Below are 17,189 nucleotides of genomic sequence, written 5' to 3' on the forward strand. Positions count from 1 at the left end.
GGATGAGGGCAGTGTGGCAGGTCCATGGTTCTCAGCTTGCAGAAATGGTGCCTCGGACAGTTTTGGGGAAGTACCAGGTATTTAATTGCCAGAATTGTGAATGCAAATAGCATCAACAATGGTATCCCCTTGTATTTCCCAGGGAACCTAAAAGATCCAAGTAAACCCAGTGGTTAAAATCCCTAGAATGTGCATGGGCCATCTTATGGTGTTAGAGTCCCAAGAACCATATAACATGTCAACACCCTGGTTACTATTCCTGAATTTGGATCCCAGGCTCTTTATTAATTTCTGCCCACACCATACAGACTCAATCAAACTTTTATAGCAACTGGATCTAGATCATGCTGTTGAGAAAAGCAGGCAGGGATTGTGCAGAAATCTTTGTAAGAATAATTTAGGGGATTCAGCTAATCACTAGTGGGATAACCTTAGAAAACAGAAGACAAGAAAAAGACTGTCTGTTGAAGAATCCCTGTTTGCCAGTGGAAAAACTGAGGACTGGTCCTGCATCTCCCTGATCATCTTACTGTAAAGGCTGCTTTCATTGTTAGGGTGTCTGGCCTCTTGAAGACTCACAGGGGTGATGAAAGCCATTTTTCTTTCTAAACCCATGGCTTCTGTTGAATGAGAAGTACCTGAAATGTTAGGTAGTTTTGGAGCACCAAAAACTAAAGATACAGTACTTTTGCTAAATATTCTGAAAGTTTGGACTTTTTAAATGGAGAGCCTGATTCCCAAACTGCACTTTGTAGTATGTAAAGTAGTACTACAGTACTAGTATGTACTTACTACAAAATGCAATAGACAAACTTATGGGTGCAAATCTCCACCTCCACATCTCCTATCTTTTATATGGGAGAGCTCAACACATGTAGATAGATATGTTTATTTGCACAATTATTTAAAATCATTGCAATTCATACAAAAATGACATAAAAGGCTTTCACTCTCAATTAAAAGGTTCATGTTAAAAAAAACAAGAAGTTCATAGCTAACACAGCGGAGGTTCATGGGGGACATCTACTGGTAAAATTGAGTTTATCTTGGTCATGAATTTAACAAATCGGGCGGCCATCTGAGCTGAGTCCCCCTTCATACACTCCTCTAGGGCTTCTTGGCATGCCCGCACATTGAGAGTTCTCCAGATGGGGCGCAGCCAGAAAATACGAAAGGGGAGTAGGATTCTACAGGTGCACAAAATGTGTATTACATTTTCAAGCCCATTGCTGCAAAAACGACACTGCGAGGGCGCATCTGCCTTATACCTCCGTCCATACTTATACGCCATCAGGGGGATTAGGCCAAAACGCAGTCTCATTAGCTGATGTTTCACCGATGGCTCCATAGAGGATGACAGATAATGTGGTAAGATTTTAAGGTCATAAAGTTTTGACACCCAACTACCATGGGATAGATTTTTCACGGCTGATGCCTCGTGTTCCGCTGAGAGGATCTTTTCTTGTTTAGTCAAAACTTTTGGGACCACCCCCTCAACACATGTAAGTTTATTGCTTAGGCCCTCGTTACAAATAAGTTGGAATAAGTTAGCTATTTGTTGTACTACGTGGAATTCCATGTAGTTGCCGAAAAACTCTGCAGAATTCCACGGAGTTCTGAGAGCAAACACAGCACTTGAATGCCTGAGTCTGGCATGATAAGATCCACTCCACTGCTTCCTATATTCCCACAGTGTTGCCAGTGATGCAATCAGGCGCCCACCCTTGGGGCTGAGAGGCACGAACTGTGGGTGTGCGGAGTCAGGCTGGCCTTACCTTGATTTCTTGAATGCCTTGCTGTCACCGAAATCACCGTCACCCAGCTCACAGACGATGTTCCTCTGACCCTCTTCATGAGGACGCTCTCAGGTGGGAAGGTGGCATGGCACCAAATGCTCAACAACAAACCCACAATCCATGGGTGACTGGTGGAGTAGAAGGAGGTGACGTCAGGTGGACCCCTCAGTGCCACTCACAGACCAGCGAGTCCCGGCCTCAAGCTCCTTCCAGAAACGGAAAGTGTGACACCAGACTCCCTCCTCTCAATAAAGGTTCAACCAGGGAAGCTAGTCTGCGTATGGGTGAGAAGTGAACGTGTCATGGTGATGACCATTATAGGGTCAGGACAACCTATTACTAAGCTGACTAAATAAGTCTGATTACTAATAGGGTTGCCTGACCCTATGATGGTCGTCACGTGTCACCATGACATGTTCACTTCTCACCCATGCGGAGACTACTTTCCCTGGTTTAAGCCAGACCATAGCGGTTACGCGGACTATAGCAGGTAGATCCTGGAGTGGTGAGAAGACCAGCAGAGGGGCACGTCTGCTCCTCCACCTCTCGAGTGTTCCACCGTGATTACATTTAGGGGTGGGGGCAGAGGACAGTTTTGACCGTTGATTCTGAGTACGCAGTTAGCAGATGGTTGTTTGTTTACGTATCCTTAATAGGAGGCTAAAGAAGTAATCTCTCTGATCAACTTCATTCTCGACAGTGACATGACATTGAACTGCTCACCTGGAGCCACATTTAGGAGAGCCCCAGAATGTGGATGCATTTATTGGCTAGCATTTATAAGCTTTATTTTTTCTTGTATATGGCTTGTGGGATAGCTAGCTGTTCAGAGCCTGGGGAGGACAGGCTAATTCAGCTCTGCCGGAGGTAGGCGGAGTTTTTGCACCGAACTCCGTGTTCCAAATGGAGGATGGAGTAGCAAAACTCCGCAGACACCGTCTGTGGAGCGGAGTTTGGTTCCCACCATTGCCATTTAACAGGTGTTGTAAATACCATTACCCCAGAGTGAGATATTTACTACGTGTGGTAAATACCTCATATTCTGGTTTCTTAACTTGCAAATGAGGCATGACATGCTGATTCAGTATTTAGTACACCAAATTCCTTGTGTTTTGCCTTTTTTGCTGGACTTTCCCCTGGTTAAATTTTGGCTTGTTTGACCCGCCACACTTTATCAAGAGGAGACTGCAAGGGTGTGATAATTATCACACAACTCAAACTTCCGATCCCTATGTAAACATGTTTGCACAGGGATCAGGATTTAGCCCTGCACTAATAATCAGGGCCTTAGTGGTAAATGTGGGAGGGACAGTGGGGAGTTGTTTGAAAATTAGGAATATCTACTACAAAACGGGAAGGGTTTAAGGAGGAGTAAGGAGCAGTGGTGGCTGCTACTTAACGGGATGATGGGATGAAAAGAAATAATCGCTTATCTGCAGGCCGGCCGGCGCCTCTTGGTCCTCTTTGGTCGACTCCAGAAGCAGAAAGCACACAGACCCCCCTAGCCAATCACGATGCTGCTGTCACCAGCATGACAGCAGTGTCATGATTGATCTGAGTACTGTGGTTCGGCACTCAGACAGTGACTGGAGGCCTGTGCATGTTCTCCACCTTGGCTGTGCAATGCAGCCAGGTGGAGAACATACTAAGTGGGCATGACTGGCTGGCTCAAGATGGCTGGCCAAGCCATCATGCGCACTTAAGAGAGTGCCCACCACTCCTCCCCCTGCTCCTGTGACAGCCCAGCCCTGCCCCCACCTAAGATGTAAACCAGCTGAGCCAGGACGGAAAACTGAAATGATAATAACATTCTGTCATTATCATTTTGTTTTTTCTTTTCGAACTGCTCACAGTTAGTGGCAGAGCTGCCACTGGTAAGGTTTAGGGAGAGGTAGGTAGGTGTGGGTCCTGGGCTCACTGTGCCACTGGATTTAAGCTATCCTGGCTAATGAGGTGTGAAGCCCCGAAACTGGTCCTAGGATGCTTGTTTCCCAGTCCAGGGATGACCTGGCTTGGCAGTTCAGGCATGACTGTTGCAAAAACAACAGTTGATGGACAGAATGCAGAACATTGTCATAAATTCACCCCAGTACAGAGATCTGGGCCTAAATCCATCGTCTTTTTGCTCACCATGCCGTTCCAGTTTGAACCCAGCCATTTGCAAATCAGTCTTGACCCTGTGCCTCATGGGAACAGTCCAGCCCGAACTGCCAAGCCAGGTCCTCTCTGGACTGGAAACAAGCATCCTAGGACCGGTTTCAGGGTTTCACCCCTCTTCAGCCAGGATAGCTTGATTCCAGTGGCAAGGAGAGCACGGGTCCTACGTCTGGGCATACCCTTCCCACTCGGGGTAACAAATGCATCGTTTTTGCTCACCATGCCATTCCAGTTTGAACCCAGCCATATGACAATCAGTCTTGACCCTGTGCCTCATGGGAACAGTCCAGCCCGAACTGCCAGGCTTGACTGTTCCCATGAGGCCCAGTGTCAAGACTGATTTGCAAATGGCCCGGTCTAAACTTGGGTGGCATTGTGAGCAAAAGAATGATGGATTTAACCCAGATCTCTTGACTGGGGGTGAATGTTCTGATTTGTTCTGCATTCCGTCCATCAATTGTGTGTCTTTCACTTAAGAGAGTGCCCACCACTCCTCCCCCTGCTCATGTGACAGCACAACCCCGCCCCCCACCTTTAATGTAAACCAGCTGAGCATTTCATTATTATCATTTTCTTTTTCAACTGCTCACAGTTAGTGGAGGAGCCGTTGCTGGTAAGGGGGGTTTAGGGAGAGGTATGGATGTGTTTTGGGAGGGACATGCTAATTCAAACACCCACCCGCAAAAGTCTCTTGCTATTCACAAACTACAGCTCTAAAGTTATGACAGCCCTAAAGGCCACAACACAGTTGTTAATATACTCCAGCCCATCCTTTGAGTATGGACAGCACTGTAAAGTTCCCAAAAATTACGCAGAGTCCAATAACGTTGAAAGAGATTTAATCTTTTATGGTACAGTACCTTCCAGCAGCCAGTAGTAAAGTCCTCTGGCAAAGCTTTGTTCTGTTTAGAACCCTCCCTCTAGCTGACATGTGCCAGGATCAAAGATAAACAAAATCTTAAAGGGAAAGGGGCAAGGGATAATAATATACAGATACAACATATTTCCCCTTCTATATAAAATAAGAAAAACAAGTCCTCCCACAAAAAACTTCACTTAGAAAAACACAAGAAAATAGACTTCCAAGAATAAGGATAACTATACAAAATTAATTACATAAAGTAAGATGACCCTGTGGAATGGCACCCTCACTCTTTGCCACTCTCCTGACATTCCACACTCTACCGTCCTGTGTGACAACACTATTGGGCCCGATTCACAGAACTTACTTAAGACAAAATCCTAAACTTACTTCTTTTGGTATTCACAGAATGCACTTACTACTTTTGGTATTCACAGAATGGATTTACGACTACTAACTTTACGTCCACACTTGGGCTGGAGATTCCGGCCCGGAGGCAGAGATTCCGGCCCGGAGGTGGGACTTCCAGCCCGGAGGTGGGACTTCCGGCCTGGAGGTGGGGATTCCGGCCGGTGGTGGAGATTTAGCCATGGACGAAAACTCCACCTCTGGGCCGGAAACCCCACTTCCGGGCCGGAGGTCCCACCTCCGGGCTGGAAGTCCCACCTCCGGGCCGGAATCTCCGCCTCCGGGCCGGAATCTCTGGCCCGAGTGCGGACGTAAAGATAGTAGCCGTAAATCCATTCTGTGAATACCAAAAGTAGCAAGTGCATTCTGTGAATACCAAAAGTATTAAGCTTCGTTTAGTTTAGGATTTTGTCTTAAGTTAGTTCTGTGAATCAGGCCCTATTGGGTCTTTCACCTTGCCTTTTTTTAAATCACCATGGGCACAGCTTGGATGTAGGTTCCCTCCATTTCAATAGCTTGAAAGGACAGACCTCAGTGGTGGTATGAGGAGTTATGCGGTACAGCCATAATTTTAATCTTAATTTGTTCTTCCATTCCACACCAAACCCACGTGCCCATAGAATATCCTGTTTCAAAACTATGTTATACCTCTCTGCTTAACAATTACCTTGGGGTTCATACAAGGCAGTAGTGATGTACCGAATGTTAAAATACCTAAGAAGATCTTCCATCTCCTGAGATTTCATTTACCCTCCATTATCTGTCATGAGTACCTTGGATATCCCTCTCTAACAAACAGTTCTTTAAAAAATTCAGTAACATTAGATGCAGTAACTTGTGGCAAGAATTTTACTTCAGGCCACTTTGAGTGATAATCAATCATTACCAAAGCAAATCTGCAATCGCAAGGCAAAAAATTAAATGGCCCTGAGATATCAAACCCCACCTTTTGCCATGGAAATTCAAGCCACTCCACACTAAAGGAGCAAGGCTTACCTAAAGCATATTTTCACTATTTCCACAATTGGCGGCTTGTGGACCGTCTTCAAAATGAACACGCCCCCATACATAATTGTGGAAATGTTCCTCTGCCCACACACAAGCAAGTAACTCTCTTTCAATGACAGCATAGCGTTCCTCAGTTGCATTAAGAGTGCGAGAAGCGAACACTACATTCCACACCAAAACCACGTGCCCATAGAATGTCCTGTTTCAAAACTCTGTTATACCTCTCGCTTGACCATTACGTTGGGGTTCATGCACGGCAGTACTGACGTGCCGAATGTTAAAATACCTAAGAAGATCTTCCATCTCCTGAGATTTCATTTACACTCCATTGTCTGTCATGAGTACCTCGGGATATACCTCTCTAACAAACAGTTCTTTAAAAAATTCAGTAACATTAGGATGCAGTAACTTGTGGCACGAATTTTACTTCAGGCCTCTTTGAGTGATAACCAATCATTACCAAAGCAAATCTGCAATCGCAAGGCAAAAAATGAAATGGCCCTGAGATATCAAACCCCACGTTTTTCCATGGAAATTCAAGCTACTCCACACTAAGGGAGCAAGGCTGACCTTCAGCATATTTTCACTATTTGCACAATTGGCGGCTTGTGGTCCGTCTTCCAAAACCAACAAGCCCCCATACATAATTGCGGAAATGTTCCACTGCCCACACACAAGCAAGTAACTCTCTTTCAATGTCAGCATAGCCTCCCTCAGTTTCATTAAGAGTGCGAGAAGCGAACAATACATTCCACTCCTCCTTAATGGCACACTGTGATAACACACCCCTGAAACCATACAGGCTGGCATCTACTGTTATGATGCAGTTCTTATTATTATCCTTTCATTTCCCATTCTATCCCCATCAATGGCCTTCATAAATGGTAAAAATTATTCTTTTCATCTAGACCAAGGAATAAGTGGATCGTCTTCACCGTACAAAAATTTAGCTTGAGGTTCGAACTGCATTGTCACACTACTGCAGTACTTCAATTAACTAGCAAGCAATTAACAGTGAAAACTCAAATATAAAAACAAAACAATACAAAACACCTGTACAACTGTGAATAAGGGAATTTTGATGGAGAGAGAAAATACAAATACAGAAGGTTAGAATCAAACATTAAATGTCAAGAATTCTTATAGGAGATGAGAGGATATTGGTTGATCATAAGATGTGTATATAAAAAATATATATTTGCACAGAAAATCACTGACAATTCCATCCAGCCATGCACATCGGTGTGAACCATACAGAACAGATGTGAGTACCAGTGAAATTGTTGCACAGAAAATCACTGACAATTACACCCAGCCATGCGCATCGGAGTGAACTCAGCTGTGCAGCCCAATCTGAAATGGAACGTTATGTCATCCCATAATGAGATGCATTAATCAAAAGCCGTGTGCATCGGCGTGTGAGGCAGATGCAAGCCTACGCCCCAATCGTGCAGCGTGAAAATAAAGAAGCAGTAGCTGTGCGCATCGGCGTGAACTCAGCTGTGCAGCCCCATTTAAAATGGCGGATGTCGAGCGTTATGTCATTCGATAATAAGATGCTTTAATCAAAAGCTGTGCACAATGGCGTGTGAGGCAGATGTCAGCCGTGCGCCCCAATAGGGAAGGAAACACATTACGTGATGATGTAATAAGTCTCCGTAGAACAGTGGATTGCTGTCTCCTGATCTGTCCACCCATTGTTGCTTACTCCGTTTACTTGGTTGCCGGAGTCATGCAGTTGCGGTGACAGCGGGGAGTTCAAGAGCTGGCCGCAGTCATTTCAAGAAGACAATTTAAACGACGCAGTAAGCTGCTTCCAAAGTTGAAGTTTGTCTCAAAGTTGAAAATAAATTCAAATACACGTGTGTACATATAAAGATCCTCTTGGTAGATGCATGCAAATAGAGCAATCCACTAGAAGAAAAAAAAGCAGGTGTAAGAGTTCAATCGATGAAATCCATAAATCCAGAATTAAGTGGTACCGCTCCACTGCCAACAATAAGTAGCCAGTACCTGAAGTAACTTGTCATCAGTGTAAAGTTGCCAAACATTACGCAGAGTCCAATAAAGTTGAAAGAAATGTCATCTTCTATGGCACAGTACCATCCAGCAGCCAGTAGTAAAGTCCTCTGGCAGAGTTCTGTTCCGTTTAAAACCCTCCATCCAGCTGGCCTGTGCCAGAATCAAAGATAAACATAATCTTAAAAGACAAGGGGCAAGGAATAATAATATACAGATACAACAAGTACAACACTTGCCACTCACAGATACTACAACACACTTCAATAGAAAATGATGGCAGAAGTGACTTAAACTAGACCCCACAGAAAATAATGTTAAAGTAATATAATTTATTGTGACTTTTTAAAAATATATATAAATTTAATTTAAAGGTAAAAACCATTATTATTTTTATTATAAAATATTTTAATAACCATTTTTAATATAAACATAAATAAAACCTCATTTTTTAAAAGAATTAAGGTAGCTTACATTTCTTATATATATTGCTTATTAACTTTTATTATATCATAAATACACATAATATTTTATTTCAGGTGGGATTTATTTTATTGAATCTTCAAACATTTATGTTCATTTAATTTATTTGAAATAATTAAATATTTACTGCACTTCTGGTGTAGCATCTTTTCTATTTTTTTATATTGTTCTACAGTTACAATAGATATATAAAATGAATTTACATTAATATTTAATGTGAAAACATTTGACTATTTTTTAAAAAGTTTAATAAACTTTTTCAATTTCCCTATATTTTACCATACGGAGATCTTCACCCTGGTGACAGAGACCTATGCCTATGTGTGAAACGTTACTAGTAGTAACTTTACACTTGTAAATTTGGCTGTAACCCCTGTTTTAGTGGGTGGAGACATGTTAGTCTACAGTTTGTAGTAAATTTACACTCAGAAATGGTGAATAGCCAAAAGTAGTAAATTTACTACAAAGTTTAAGAGTAAATTTAAATATGTATTACATGCAAATTTATCTGCGTGAATAAGTTCCGGAGATATGCCATATGTGAGTAAATCTGTGTTTTTAAAGGACAGCATTTTGTTTTCTAACTGTACTTTCTTTTTAAAGGGTGGGCGGTACTGCTTTCTTTCAGTGCCACAAATGAATGCACAACGGTCCCCTAGTGGGCAGTTTTGAAAAGCACAGCCAGAAAGAGGATTGGTGGATTTCATTTTCCACTTCAGTAGAATTCCTTAGACTGCTTTGCAATCATAAATCACATGAAATATATCTTACATAGATTTGATTACTGTTTGTGTAATTTCAAGAGTTAAATTGTTGTCTTACCTAAAATAGTTTGGGAATTGTATTGTTTTAATTGCTCATCTGTAAAGTTGTTTAAAGTTGCTTTCCATGTGTCACGTGCACTTTTCTCTGTAAAAGGCTCTGCTTCACCAAGCTACCAAAAGTATGTTTAAGAACGTATGGTGACCTACGTGCACCAACAAGGGCCCAGGTAATCTGAGAAAACAAGTAACAGTGGCTTACTGCTCAATTAGTTGCTAAATGAAATAGTTTTGTGGTTAGCAGATTAGTCTACCCTTTGTGGGAACTTAATTTATAAAAACTACAACCACAGAACAACTTAAAATAGGCTACGAAGTCCGTTTATAATTTTTAATGAATGTCTAGTTAATGCAGTCAACCCAGAAAGAATGTGAGAAAAGTTTAAACCAACAACAGGGACAGATAATAGCTTCCTACATCAGTGAACAAAGTGCTCAGTGTTCTGTTATTTCACAAAAGTGACAAATATGCAGGGGTGTAGCTTGGGGGAGGAGTTTGGGGTGTAATATCCCCACTAATAAACGTATTTTCTGATAAATTGTTGGGTACAAGTGCCTTCCTTCGGGTATTGTGAAATGTCAGTCGTATTTCTCCCGAGATGTTTACATAAACACAGGAAAAATGCACACACACTCTCTCTTTCTCTCTGTTTTGAAAGTCCTCATAATATTGGCTATTTTATGCCAGTCTGTTTGTCGGAAAATCTGAAGCTCACACCCCCCCAATCTTACTGACCAAGCTATGCCCCTGCAAACACGCTCATGACTGTGAAACACTGTATATCAAAATAAAGACACATTATAGGGAGCTTTAAACAGAGCAGGAGCTCGAACTTCAGACATTTCAGCTGTGTGTTTAGGCAGTAGCTTCTATCCCTGCCTACTTGGTTGTCAACGTTTAAACCCTGTGTTTAATGACTGTATCATTAAAATGTGGCAGGATGTGGAGTGGTTGTGCCAAACATAATGTGATAGGCGCTGACTCCCTGTAGATTGTGATGTTTGCAGTGTGGGTGTGACTACAGAAATACATACGCAATAACAGAAGGTGGCTAATAGCAGAATGTGACCTGACTTGATTAGGGTCCCAGCCAACAGATGAGTAATAACGTTTGGTAGGTTCCAAGATGCTGCTAGACAGCCTTTATCATTAGCTGGTCCAGAACTTGTGTGCGGTAGTTAATGATGAAAACCTTCCGCTCTTTAAAAACCATAAAGAATGATTGAGTCTGCATAGAAATATAGGAGGAACTCTTGAGCACAATGTGTATTTCCCTTGGTGACATCCTAGGGACGCTGGTTGCTGATGGGCTGTCGGAGGATGACGGACTCATGCACACTGGCTGGGTATTTGGAGGCTAGATTGGTGGTGGTTCCATGGTGTTCGGTTGTTGTCTGCACATTGCTGTGAGACGTGGGCTTTCTGTTGCGGTGATTGTGTGCTGTGTCGTCAGGGGGCACGGGTATGAAATGTGTGCTGTGGATTGCCCCCAGCAGGTGCGTGCATCCAGCTATGGCGTATGGTCCTTGGTTGGTGTCCAGCGGATCCTGTGCATTGTGTTGGACGTATGGGTCTGGGGTGACAGGCTGATGGTGTTGTCCAGGTCAGGTGTGAGGGCCTTGGGTGTGGCTGGCTGTGTGACTCCTCCGACTGTGGCGTGTGTTGATTGGGGGTTGCCAGGGGCCAACAGGTGCAGCCAAGCCAGCAGCTTTGTGTCTGGTGGGATGTTGGTTGTCCACTGTGTTGGTGCCGTCGGCCTGTTGGGCGTTGTTGGTCAGGATGCGTAGGATGGTTTCCCTTTCAGCCTGTGGTGGACAGTGACATTGTCAGGGGTTGGGTCTGTGCGGCCGGTGTGCTTCCTGGGGGGTCCGCTGTCTTTGTCTGTGCTGCGTCTGTGGGGGTCGGGGGGATGTTCCGGGTGTGGGTAGTGGTCCTGGGGTGGTGTCGGTGGGTGTTGTGGCACTCTTGTGTGTCCGGGCCACATGATGGGTGGCTCCATGGCATCTGTTGCCCTTCCGAGGTGACCCTGGGCTGTGCTCCATTTTGTTGTGCAGGCTGCCATCTGACTTTACACCAGGTCAGAGCATGTGTAGATTTCCTGGTGCTAATGAGCCTTATCGCCTGTTTTGTGTTTTTATCGCAGTTCTGTCTGGTCGGTGATAATCTTGAGGTGTGATGTTGTTGCAGCTTATGGCACGGGAACGCCCACTCTGCATCTCATTAGCGATAGTTGCGGTGGGCCTCTGTGGCGATGTTTTTGTGGCTTCTATTGCGGGTAAACTGGTGCTGTGGGCTGTTTACCCAGGCTTGTGAATGGGGAGGTATTTTTATCACGACTTTGGCTGCGATAAAGTGACGTTAGTTCGGCAATAGTTTCTTGTGAATATGCCCCTTTGTGCATTAATAGGTGTTGTGTTATTAGTTAGAAAGCAGAGACCCTTAGGATTTCCAGAGGTACAGACCTCTTTGCTATTCCTTTCACTTTGTGGCTTTATGCAATACATTCTTCAGAATTGGAGTACTTTTACGAAAGACTCCATAATGCTGACACCTGTCCCTTGCTTACCTTAGATTAATCAGGATTTTTCCTATTTTTCTATACAGTAGGATAAGTTAGATTTCTTTAGACTTTCTAATGACTTGGCAGGGGTATCGAATCTTGCAGTTTAATCTTCATATCCTCTTCCTCCTCTTCTGCATAGCTGCCACCGAGTTTCGGGTGTGCTTTTTTGTTGTTTAAGCTGAATTTCATCAGGAGATTCTGATTTATTCTTGTAATACTATATTTTTATAATATGCTTCTGAGACTCATCTATATCAATTTGTTTCTGAGTTCATAATAAAGCACTTTAACTTCATCTAGTAGTCTTGGCTTTATTGCAGGTTCAACCTTATTCATGTGTTATGGTAATTGAAAGTGATGCTATCTCCCTCTTACCTCTCTAGCAACTAATAAAAGGTCCAAATAAGGGGCTCAGAGCTTTCTCAGATACATCTAGATAAATATAGCCCTTAATGGTTGAAGATGCAAAGTCAGGTGCCACTGACCTATACAGCTCTTATTTCAGTCCAAGGTTCTCCATTTTATTTATGGCCTTTCTGACTTTTCTTCGGCCAGCACCAACATGGGAATAAACAATGGGAGGTCAACCAAATTTACAAAAGCAGTTCTGGAACTCGATTATTTTCATCACAGTTCATATTAATGCATTCCACTCATTATACTTTTCATCAAGTAGTATGCAATATAGAATTAAGATGATCGATGATTTAGGATAAGCCAGAAAAGTGATAAAACCCAAAACAAGAGTGCTCATAAATATGAATAAATCTGTGAGAAATGAAATACGAGTTAAGTAAAGGATAAAATGATAATACTGTAAAACTGCTTCTCAAATTGCTGATGTTGTAAGTACTTATAACTTTATGGGGTGTCCATGGTGCATCTGTTTTTCTTTTGATGCAAATCAATAAATAAATTACATTTCTTTGAGTCTGTACTTTGACTTTTGTGAATGCCCCGTCCTGCTCATGTTTTGTTTTTCCGTTCAGTTACTTATGGCCCTGTTTATTCCATTATAAATTCATAACTATGAGGACCCCAATGCAAAGATAAAACTTGGTTTATATGAGTTACTCATGTACGGAATGAGGAATCTTGAGAACTCTGCAATTGTTGTGTGCTTCTTGCATGGCCCATTTTAGTTTTCCCTATCTGAGCCTATCTGTGCTTGCTTTTGTGCCACATTGTATTTTCACATAGAACCTGCACATGTTTTTGTGTTCTGTTAGTTTCCTGAGATGTGGTCTGAACACCATAGACAAGGTCAAGCAATAATGCCCCTTGTTATTCTCTCTGGTCAGACACTAGCACCTAGACATAACATGAGAATGCAGCTGCTGTTTCTGAGCACACATGTCTTGTCATATAACTGAGCACAGGTGTTTTTAAACACATTGAGCTAAGGTCCTGGGGCAAGATTGCTGAGTCATTTGAGATGTAGAACGACCATCCTTGTTATGCTAAGGTACAGTGTCCGCCACTAATCCCAGAGATCTTTGATATATAATCATATAGCTTCAGTAGAAAGTGAGTTGTCTTTTTAGACTAATCTGTCTTATAACATGACAGGGGTTTTCATTGTATATGGTTTATTAACCATGCTGACAGTATTTTTGGTATGCATTTGTTTTCTAATTGTGGCACGAATAATGTGTTTCAGATCACCATAGCCTAAATAAATATTCTAAACTTCCTTTGTGTCTCTTGTTAATCTTATTGTGGACAAGTTTGAGTGAGAGAGCAAAAGGTTGTGTCCTGTTACAGCAATCTCTGAGACGGTCCAGAGTGTTGTTTTCTAGGGTGCCAATTAACTTGTTTCTCTGGTAAGGTAAGGAGGGAAAGTGAGTAACTATAGCTAGTCAAACTCGGGCTCATAGATAGTAAGGTGGTATGGTGACTCAGTCCCTACATGCCAATGTTCTGTGATCCCAAGCATAGTTCTGCTCCTGACCAGAATCCCTGCAACACAATGGCTTCGTCATAAAGTGCAGTACCTACGCCCCTATGTAAATCTTGGTAGAGAAACTTACTGGCATCCTTCCCCCATGGTACAAGGCCTCTAATCTCCCAACTACAATAGAATAAAGCAACAGGAACTCACTGTTTGATTACCACTTGGTCTGGCAAGAAGAAAGGACGGCAGTCAGGAGACACATGGTCCCCCTAGCTATGTGTTTGTGGTGGTCCCCTGTCTTCCCTTCCCGTGGTTCAGGGAATCCCAGAGGACTCCCTGGCCTGCCTCAGAGATGAAGTGATAGCCTGCATCACTCCACACAAATTAAAAAGGTAATTCTAAGAAATATTTCCACTGGTGTGCACGAGGAACCCTTGGAATTCCGTCGCCAGCACCTTAAGGGAATACCCTATGGACTCTTTTAGTCAAACAAGGGCTTGTGCACCCCAGGGTATCTAATTTTCAGAATTACCTGGTGCCTTCAGTACCTCCAGACCTAGAGCATCAATAGAAATGCCACTGGACTGCTCTGTCGCGGGAGGAGCAGGCAGGGAGGAATTGTGGGTCTTCCACAGGTCCTGGGGAATATCTGCATAATGGAAAATAAAGACCAGCATAAGGGTACTGTCTTCACCATGCTATTGGCTGTCCGACCCACTCCTGTAATTGAGGGCAATTAGTGCTCGTAGCTGACAGTGTCAGAGTGGCTGCCGGGATAAGGTCTGAGCATAGGGGGGGCCCTCAACATAGGCCTAAATGATCACCTGCATTCATAGGGCCTAATTTATGAGGCCTTGCAACACTTTTGCTCTGCCGTTTGTCACTTTTAGTGACGCACCGGCGGAGTAAAAAATGCGCCTTGTTGCACCCTATTTACAAAGTGATGCATCTAGGCAGATGCGTCACTTGGTAAACCCCTGCGCCACATTATACCTGCCCCAGGTACATTGTATGCAGGGTGGGCGTTACCCTGCAAAAAGCCTTGAAGAAGTGGCGTATTGAAATCTATAAGATTTCAGGGCGCCACATCTAGGACTCTACTGCTTCAATATCTTATGCCTCGCCTGCCTCACAGCAGGTGTAAGACTGACGCAAGCCCTGTCACAGGGGATACATTGCTGGAGTTGCGTCTGTTTTCAGACACATCCCAGCAATGCACCACTTTTGCACCTACAGAGACATCAGAAATACTGACGTATCTGTAACTCCCTGCGACATGGAGAGCCGCACATTAAATACAGCGCATCCATCCTGTCGCAAGGAGTGTGCAGTGAAAACTGTTGCATTGCTGTTTTCACACAGCGATGCGACAGTTTTCATAAACAAGACAATTCATTTTTTACACTCGGTTGACCTAGTACTTATTTATCACTTAAGTTTCTAAAGCTCTACATGCACTTCAAAGATCACCGCAAAGTGCTGTAGCAAACATTTTATTCAACGACAGTTTTGTACAAACGGAAAAGAGCAAAAATAAAACATAATGATATTCACCCAGAGGGTGTGAGCGACATCAATTTCCATAAACACAATAAGTAATACGAACCCCACCTTAGCTATTGGAGAACTTTAAACTTGCTAATTAAAACGTCTGCAACATTTTCAGCGGTCCTTTCTGCACGTTCGCATTACCTTGATGGTGCACTGTTTGAGTTGATTTAAAACACCACAAAGCCCGCAGCTCAGGACAATCACCTTGGCATGTGTGTGCACAGCAAACAAGAAAGGCAAACAAGGGAGGGAAGCGAGAACTAGGGTGGGTTGTTTAGAAAGCCGCACACTAATCCATTTATAGCAGTCTTTTTTTTCTTTTCATGCGCCCTCCAGGTTACTAAGGAGAACATTTCTTTGGAAGGAAGTTTAGTATTACACCAGGTAGTCTTCTAACCTGGCTGCACAGGTATGAACAGCAACTCCTAAATCAACAGTATATTTAAGGGGCATAAGTAGCGATTAGGATTTACAAACAGAAAGGGGCTTCAAACGCGTCTCTGTTTCCTTTGAGTAAGGACTTAACACACACCCTTCCCTCTTTATCGTGGAACTGACAGGTAAATATATGAGAGCAGGTTTGTAATGATGCATCGTTTTACGGAGTAATACATCCCTCCGTTGTCATAGTCCCTAAATCAGAACGCTCAAGTTTTTAAAATTCTAAGGAGTGAAAACAAATTGGCATATTTAGTGTCACTGCCGGGATTGATGTCACACAAAGTTTACCAACAATGATAACACAAAAAAGTGATATTAGGGAATGGATCTAGGAATCTAAATAAATGAAGTTTCCAAAGAGGCAGCCTATGTCAGTCAACTAAAGGGATGTCTAGGCCAGCTTCACTTGTGGCAGGATTGGTACCCTGGTCAGGGCGGATTTGTTCCTGGATGGAGCACGCAGACAAAATATCTTTGGGGCATATTATCCACACAGGTGATAAAATTATCGCCGCTTTAGCGGCAGAAAACTGCCGCTAAAACGGCGATAATGGGCTTGATAATATACTCTATGGAATTCTAATTGAAGCCCATGTTAGATGTGAAGGACATCTAACCTGAGCTTCAATTGGAATTCCATAGAGCATATTATCAAGCCCATTATCGCCGTTTTAGCGGCAGTTTTCTGCCGCTAAAGTGGCGATAATTTTATCGCCTGTCTTGATAATATGCCCCCCTGTCTCTTGTACTACCACCAATAATATCCATACATTGGGAAAAAAGAGTCTCACATGAATGTAAGTTGTTACCATGCATGCCTTTACCACACATGCCTGTACCAAGCATGTAAGATGTGTTGACCTTTAAAACTTGTATTACATCACGAGTCTTTATCACACATTTTTTGTGGTAACAGGTTGTTTCTATATGACAGTAGTTATAGTTGGAGAGATAGGAATTCCTCGGATTTTATTTTTATTGGTAATAACTTGATCACTGTTTGATGAATCTCCATGAAATTCCGCATACCTATTCCTTTCTCTACATCGGGGAATGATGCAAAGTTTTGTGGTGATAAGTTAACAGGGTGTAAAGGAAAAGGTTGGGTCCCAAAACACGTTTTTCCACCAATGCATTTCCCACAGACATTTTAAACAGATGTAGCAACAAAATGGCTGAGCAGAT

Source organism: Triturus cristatus, chromosome 5_2 (genome assembly GCF_964204655.1).
Source record: "Triturus cristatus chromosome 5_2, aTriCri1.1, whole genome shotgun sequence".
NCBI classification, from domain to species: domain Eukaryota; kingdom Metazoa; phylum Chordata; class Amphibia; order Caudata; family Salamandridae; genus Triturus; species Triturus cristatus.